Source organism: Rutidosis leptorrhynchoides, unplaced genomic scaffold (assembly GCF_046630445.1).
Source record: "Rutidosis leptorrhynchoides isolate AG116_Rl617_1_P2 unplaced genomic scaffold, CSIRO_AGI_Rlap_v1 contig165, whole genome shotgun sequence".
Lineage (NCBI taxonomy): Eukaryota > Viridiplantae > Streptophyta > Magnoliopsida > Asterales > Asteraceae > Rutidosis > Rutidosis leptorrhynchoides.
This window is the reverse complement of record NW_027266414.1, coordinates 46,600-54,158: the sequence shown is the minus strand read 5'-3', so window position 1 is coordinate 54,158 and position 7,559 is coordinate 46,600. Positions and strand designations below refer to the sequence as shown.

At 40.5% G+C, this 7,559-nt stretch overlaps 1 pseudogene; it reads right to left on the bottom strand.

The window, feature by feature from the left end:
* Window positions 1–3,656: 3,656 nt before the first annotated feature.
* On the bottom strand, window positions 3,657–7,221 carry LOC139881498 (uncharacterized; annotated as a pseudogene).
* Between the last annotated feature and the right edge of the window lie 338 nt (window positions 7,222–7,559).

The following is a 7,559-nucleotide window of genomic DNA, read 5'->3' as shown; positions in this document are numbered from 1 at the left end:
TAATGAGGAACCTGTTGACACAGAGGATGTCCAACACGAAGGTGTTGCTGCTGCTAAGAACCTGCGTAGTGAAGAGAAGAGTTCAGACAGTGAGGATGATTCGTCCGAGGGGGAGCCTGTTGATACAGCTTCTGAGGGGGAGCCTGTTGATACAGCTTCTGAGGGGGAGCCTCCCAGTGTTTCCCAGCCTGAGCAGACTGAAGAAGAGCAGGCTGAAGTGCTTATGACAGAACCTACAACTGAGACTCCTGTGAACACAAGCCGGGAAAAGAAGAACTTGAAGAGGAAGAGGACAGTGACAAGATCCTCGAGGAAGGCCTCCAAGCACGTATCTGCCTCTACTTCCAAGACACCTGAAGAGAAACCTGCTGAGCCAGCAGTTGTGGGATCTTTTGTTAGTCATGCTGCCAGAGATTATTGGCCCTATGCCTGCAGCAAGAAGTTCCATCGCTGAGAAGGTACTTGATAGTGGCCTTGCAGAGGAGTTCAATAAGAGGAAATCCTCATTGAAGAAAATCTCTGGGTGAGTGCAACCAAGAACACTCAATATGTGGAGAAGGTGGTCCGAGAATTTTACTATAACATGCCGAGGGATGTGGATCAGCCTGACTCGCCAAATTATCAGAAAGTCTATGTGCGAGGTAATTTCTATGCTATCTCTCCTAATCTACTGGCAGATATGTTTAAAAGCTGGAATCCTGAAGAGAAATGCTCGGAGAACTATGATGAGATCGCCTCTGAACTGACTGGAGGTAAAAAGAGGAGATGGAGTATTAGTGGCTCTCCTCTGAAGCCAGTTGAGCTGACAGCCTTCTATTCGGTCCTGCACAAAGTGGCTGTGACCAATTGGATGCCCTGCCGGCACATCAACACTGTGAGCCAGAAACTGGGGCTCCTACTCTTCAAAGTCGGGACAAGAGTTGGTTTTGACCTGGGTATTGGCATATGACAGGATAATATTTTTTGCTGGGCAGACCGAGAAGTTTGGCAACTTTGTCTATCCTGCTGCTATCTTCGACCTTCTGATCAACCAGGGTCTTTCTGTTGAAGAAAATGAAGAGTTTGTGTAGCCGGAGACCTTCAAGCTGACTGCCAGGCTCACTCAAGGAGACCATGTCATGGATATCTCTGATGGGGAACATGCCGAGCTGCCTCTTCCAGCAGAAGAAGATTATGTCTATGCTCCAGCAGCCCTGGAAGTGGCAAGGGAAATAGTGAGATTCCTGAAGCAGGCCGAGTACAAGTTGAGGCGAAGAAGGCTGGCTATGGAAGCCAAGATCGCTCGCAGCTAGAACTCAAGGGGAGTGCTCTGTTCTTAGACCCTGTTATGTGCAATTTTTTTCAGATATATTTGGATATTATTTGGTCTATAATATCTCTTTGCACTTTATCTAATCATCTGACCAATTCGCTAGTTTATCCCTCCTACAAAGAGTCTTTGGCGATTTATTGACAAAAAGGGGGAGATATTTAACGAGGTGCAGATATAATCTTGGAACACGATAAAAGAGATCATTACGATAGGGGGAGATTAATCTCGTTGGACGACTAACTCAAGTTCGAAATCCTAGCGGTCAGATATGTGCAAATTACACCTGTGTCATCACATATCCGTGTACACAGTGTTATCTGGAGTGTTAGTCAAAATGTGATAACACAGTAGTTCAATTCTATTTGCACTCGACTAGTTTCCAAATGTTATCCTTGGTATGAAGACTTGTTGTTTTGAAGCTTCCGTTGCTGCTTGACGAGTTGAAGATTATGACAGAGGGTTTTGTCAAAAATTCCAAAGGGGGAGATTGTTGAGACAAACTGCTTGTGGTGTGTGTTAACCTGATTCTGTTTACACGACAGTTACTGGAGTTGGCTATTTTCGTCAAAACCAATTTTTCGGAAGATCTGATTTGATCTATCAGTACAAGTCTTTTTGTGGAAATTAGTAAAGGAAGAATCCTTCTTGATACGGTTTGACTCAATCATTGATTTGATTTGATTTGATTTGAAGATAGGTTTCCTATTGTAAAAAAGGAAATCCTGAGTAAAGGAAAGTATTTCAATAAAAGGATTCTAAAAGGGAAGCAATCTCTATAGGGATTTGATTCTTGATTATTTGAAGGTAATTTCGGAACTGATTCAGCATTGATGAAGAAGATTCCGGAATGGAAAAGAGTTATTCTTAACGGGTTTGATTTCAAGTATAAAAGGAGAAGAAGTCTTCAACCCGAGTAGAACCTTCAGTAGAGCGATTAAACAAGAGCACATATAAAACTATTACAGAGTTGTTATTGTAGTGCATTATTAGGTGACACTTGTAATCTAAAAGAGGGTTGCAAGAAGTCCTTACCCGTTTGGTAAGGCATCTATGTAAGTCCTAGTCTGTGTCGATTAGGCTGTGTAAGGTAGAACGAAGAGTACACTTAGTGAGATAGGAAGTAGGTTATATATATGAGCGAGTTGTAACCAATGTACTGTCCTATTGTTGCAAGAATAGTGGAATGCCGTTTACCACTGGGCTAGGCCCCGCAGAGTAGGGAAACCGAACTGCGTGAACATATACTGTGTTATTTACTTTTTGCACTGTGTTTATATTATACTGTGTTAACTTATCACCGTTAGCACAGCTGCACTAACCTGTCATTTCAGTCAGGATACACTCTCAAACACGATTTCCTTAATTACAATTAATTTCAAAACCGAAATCTATATTCTATGTACACAATTTCACTTCAACTCGGACTCAATAAACAAGTAACACGCTAGAGTTTTTTAGTCAGAGCTTTCTTCGAACACTTAGAGCTCGATTAATATACCAGAAGATGTATTGATACTAAAATCTTTAATTACATCTAAGAGCACATACTGTATCAACAAACCCCTTAACTTCGATCATATGAAATTATTGGTTGTTGAAAAAAACCCAATTCAAACCCTTGTTAAAGTTTCAAAATTTGATTATCAATAATTAGTGAAATACAGTATTAATCGATAGATACTTGCTTGATGACGAAAGAACCATGTGAGCCGGCAACGATATAGACGAAATTAAGATTACCATCTCCTACTTCTTTGATTGTGAATTGATCGAAGTTTTCCCGAGCTTATCGAACAAAGCAGGAGTTGCCCTTATGTATTCCAGCAAGGATTGTTCATCCAAATGCCTAAACTCAGAGAAGGACATTAACACAGACAGAGGAGGAGCGGAGGGTGGCGGATCTCGTGATTCGGGCGTCAGGTGAGCTTTGGGTGACTGGTTAGAGAGGCGGCGTGGTGGTTGGAAGAGCAAAGGTCGACGTGGGAGGGGGGGGGAGAGAGAGAGGAAAATCGGTTTAGTGAGAGAGCCGAGTGGAAAATGTGAGATATGAACATCAGATGTAGATTTTTAATTGACGAAGGCGACCCACGTATGAGTGTCGGCATTTGTGCGTCGCCATTGCAAAAAATACCTACACACATACTTTTGTGTCGGTATTATGTGTCAAGTATGTTAAAAAGTACCGACACTTTTAAGTGTTGGTATTTTGGACACGTGTCAGTCTCTAGTTCAATTTCGTTTTCGGTTCAAAAAATGTCGGTATATCCTTTTATGTGTCGGTATTTGTGTAAATACCGACACATTTAAGAGTGTCGGTATATAAGGGTCGGTATATAACTTCTCTCTAATGGTGTCTCCTATAGACTTTCTCTTGCTTTCTTAGAAAAACCTGAAGCTCAACCGTGTCAAAACGAGGAGGCATTCTACAAGGTATTGAGTCGCTAGGAGATAAAACCATAAATTCCTCCATATATTCTCTTACTAAACCTTCTCTATCGCATGCCAATGTCTCTGAACAAACCTCCTTCCATCCTTGGGGAATTGTTGGCTTGCATTTAAAGAGTTTTGCATATTCTCTCAACAAATGTAGCATGTAATCATAGACAAATCCCATTTTGAGTTGCTCCTCTGTGAATCTAGTTCCTTCCACTCCAATAGCTTGTGCCTGAAGAAATAGTTTTGAGATTTCAAATATTAGATGTAGAAACAATTTTATACACAAGGGCTAGATTGACTTGAATAGGCAAGTTGATTTCGATTTCAGATCAATGTCTGGCCCATCAAAAAAGGTAAACATCGATCTAATTTTACCTCGGAGGTGTGATTATTTCCCCATTCAACTGCAAATTTAATGTCTCTGCACTTTTGTGTGGGTCGAATAGGCCAAAAATGCATCATTGGCTCTAAGCTTCTTGAGAAGAAATCATAGAATTTTGGCTTCACGAATAAGGTCGTGGAATCACAGGCCAGCATGTATTTCTCACTCACAGACCATGCTATCCCTTCTATGTAAATCTTGTATCTTCAGTTCATTTATGAACAAATACAAAAAAGAAGAATCAATTTATGAGTAATATAATTAATTAATGGAACACATTTATTTACCTGTGGTCGCATTGATTTTCTAATTTGGAATTGTTGAATCCATATCCACGCTCACGACTCCAATCCTGCTCACTCAACAATAAAAAAAAAAAAGTACGTATAAATTTGCCCAAATAGCTAGTATCCTGCTAACGAATTTAATTAGATAATTTATTTTAAATCTCAAAAAAAAAAAAAAAAAAAAAAAGCTTAGAAATTAATTACCTGTTTATAAAGCTGAGCATTCCAATCAATACCTTTAGGTGAAAGTCTACACTTCATAAGATCTTTCCTTGTCAATGCAATTCTAGAGTTACCCTTCTAAAAAGCGTACGGTTTTCTATCCTTCCATTTCCTCTTCTTGCATCCTTCTTTTATTTTCTTTAGCATTATCTCCCATGGACTTGTTCTTACTTCTGGCCTACTCATAATTCAATTAATCACATTCAAAATTAATTTTAGTAGCATAATTATGTAGAAGCTAGAGTTTGCAATGCACATTACCAACCCCAGAAGCTCCAATCCGGAAAAACAAGTCCGTTGCCTTTATCATTTCCACTATAAATAAAAGAAGTCGGCGGCGATGGCTTGGCATTCGAACCTTCAAAATCCCGTTTCTCGACGGTCGGCTTATCTTTGCAGCTAAAGAGTAGCTCCAAATCAGGTACTTGTCCAGGGTACAACTTTAGAAGCTGTAAAATGCTCCAAATCGTGAACACGTCTCTTGTTTGGTACGCACGCTTGTACCTTTCAACGTAGAGCTTCCCGTCGATGATCGCTGCCTTAAAATGTGAATAATGTTTGCCTCTATCGATCATGTCTTTAGTGACACCTGTCACACCCCAGGGACGTAGATCTTCATAGATCCAACGGAAGTAATGAGGACATTCTTCGGGAAGGCGACGAGAGGGGTAAGTTTGGAAGGATAATAATTCCTAGGACATGTTTGTAACTTTCTGACGTGATCATGATCGGTTGTGTAATTAGTGCAAAGGAGAGGGAATTGTTTAGTAATTTGGGTTTGAACCGACGTGGTTGTGATAATAAGATTTGTTGCAAATGGAGTACTGTCATTTGTGAGATTTACATTAATGTCCTGAGGACAAAGGGAAAAACCGACGTAGAGGAGGATGGTCGAAACACAGAAGACAATGGTCATTGATGAAGAGAATAAGACCTTTCGACGTGATGCCGCAGGAGAATACTCACAGTAGATTCCCATTCTTATACTTGATGATTAATTCCTATAAGGCTAATTAATTATTCTTTCTCACAGCTCTAATATTGTTGATAGAAAATGGTGATTGATATTTTTGACTTGGAAGCTTTGATTATAGAGAATAAGGGAAGGATATTTATTACTATTTGTTTAATAGGTAGTTAATTAATGTCACAATCTCTCGAGTTTCAAAGTCAAAGAGTAGGAGTTTTTTACTTGTGAAAAACTATCCACTAACACCCAAATAAGATAGAGAGGGGTTTTAAATTACAAACTTCAGAAGAAATATTCTAGTAAAAAGAAATTAAAGGAAAGGAGTATTAGAAAACGAGAGGAAAATATGAGAGGGTGTAGGTGACCCAAGTTAAAAGTCGTAAATTTGATAATCTGCGCTTTGGAGAAAATTGAAGGTGATACTGACTGTAATCACAGGTTAAAACAACAAGTGTGCTCACAGGAGCCTGTTAACACAGCAATATAAAATACAGTGCAGAAAATAAAAAAGGCACACACGATATATTTACGCAGTTCGGTTTCCCTACATCTGCGGGACCTAGCCCAGAGGTAAAACAGGATTCCACTATCTTTGTAACAACAGGACAGTACTCGGGTTACAACTCGCTCATATATAACCTACTTCCTATTTTACTAAGTGTACTCTTTGTTCTTACCTCACACTGCCTACACTCTCACAGTCTACGACTTACACGATGTGCCTTACCAATACGAGCAAGGGCTTCTTGCAACCCTCTTTCAGATTACAAGTATTACAACACACTGCACTGTGATAACAACTCTCAAAGTTAGGAAGTGCTCTCGTTTAAGTACAAGGAAGAAGGTGAAAAAGTGCACTTTGATCTGTTCTCTTCGTCTCCTTTATATAGTCTTCAGGCCGAACCAAAACAGAACAGAATCTTCAGCATTAAACCGACAATCACCTTCACAAGATCCCACTGAATCGGGATCAAATAAACTTGGCAAATGGTTGACTTCTCTTTTAGTAACTAGTTTCCTATTCCGAACAGGAAACTAAGTGATACTCCAAATCAAATCAAATCTTCAACCAAATAGGAATCGAATCAACCAAGATTTACCATATAACTAGTTTCCCAATCGGGCTGATATGAGGATCGGATCATATCTGATGAAATCAATGAGGTTTGACGAAACTGCCAATTTAACGAAAACTGCTCCAGACCTGTGTCAGCAGATACCGTGACCACAGGTAAAGTACCCAGCAGTTTGCAGCAACAATCTCCCCCTTTGGCATTTTTGGCAAAAACCTCCGAGATCCTCCAATCAACATGATGTAACGCATTACACCAAAACTCCCCCTATGATAAAGCATGCACAGCGGAAATCCAGGAGATAAACGATAAGTCCATGGAAACTAGAAAGACGCAAAAAGAATCAACCTGTGATCACACGTCTAGTGGACACGGCAAAAACGGTATGGACACACCCAAGGAACACAGAATTGACTTGCACAACTTCTTGCGTGATGCCCATTCGAATGATGATATAGACATACTCCCCCTTTTTTGTCAAGAAATCGCCAAAGAGAAGTCAAAGGAAGATAATCATCATAAAGGATAATGTCGGACATAGTTAATACAGACCAAAATAAATTCAAATAAGTCTGTCAACAGGCAAACAAGGCCTTGTGCAAAGGGCCAAAAACCAACTAAGTGACTCCCCCTGAGTCGGATTACAGGGCCAACTGGTCTTCCAAAAACTTGCGCTGCTTCTTCAGCTGATATTCCTCTTTACGCAGAAACTGAATGGTGGCCTGAGTGATAGCCCGTGCGCGCGGAGAAAGCGGTGTGCGATCATCCACAGGTGCTGCTGCGGCAACAGTGACCAACCTGTCTCTGGTAGGTCTGGCTGATAAGCGAGAGCTGGCTGGGTGAGTAAGCTTCTCATCTGGTGCGACCACGAGACCCT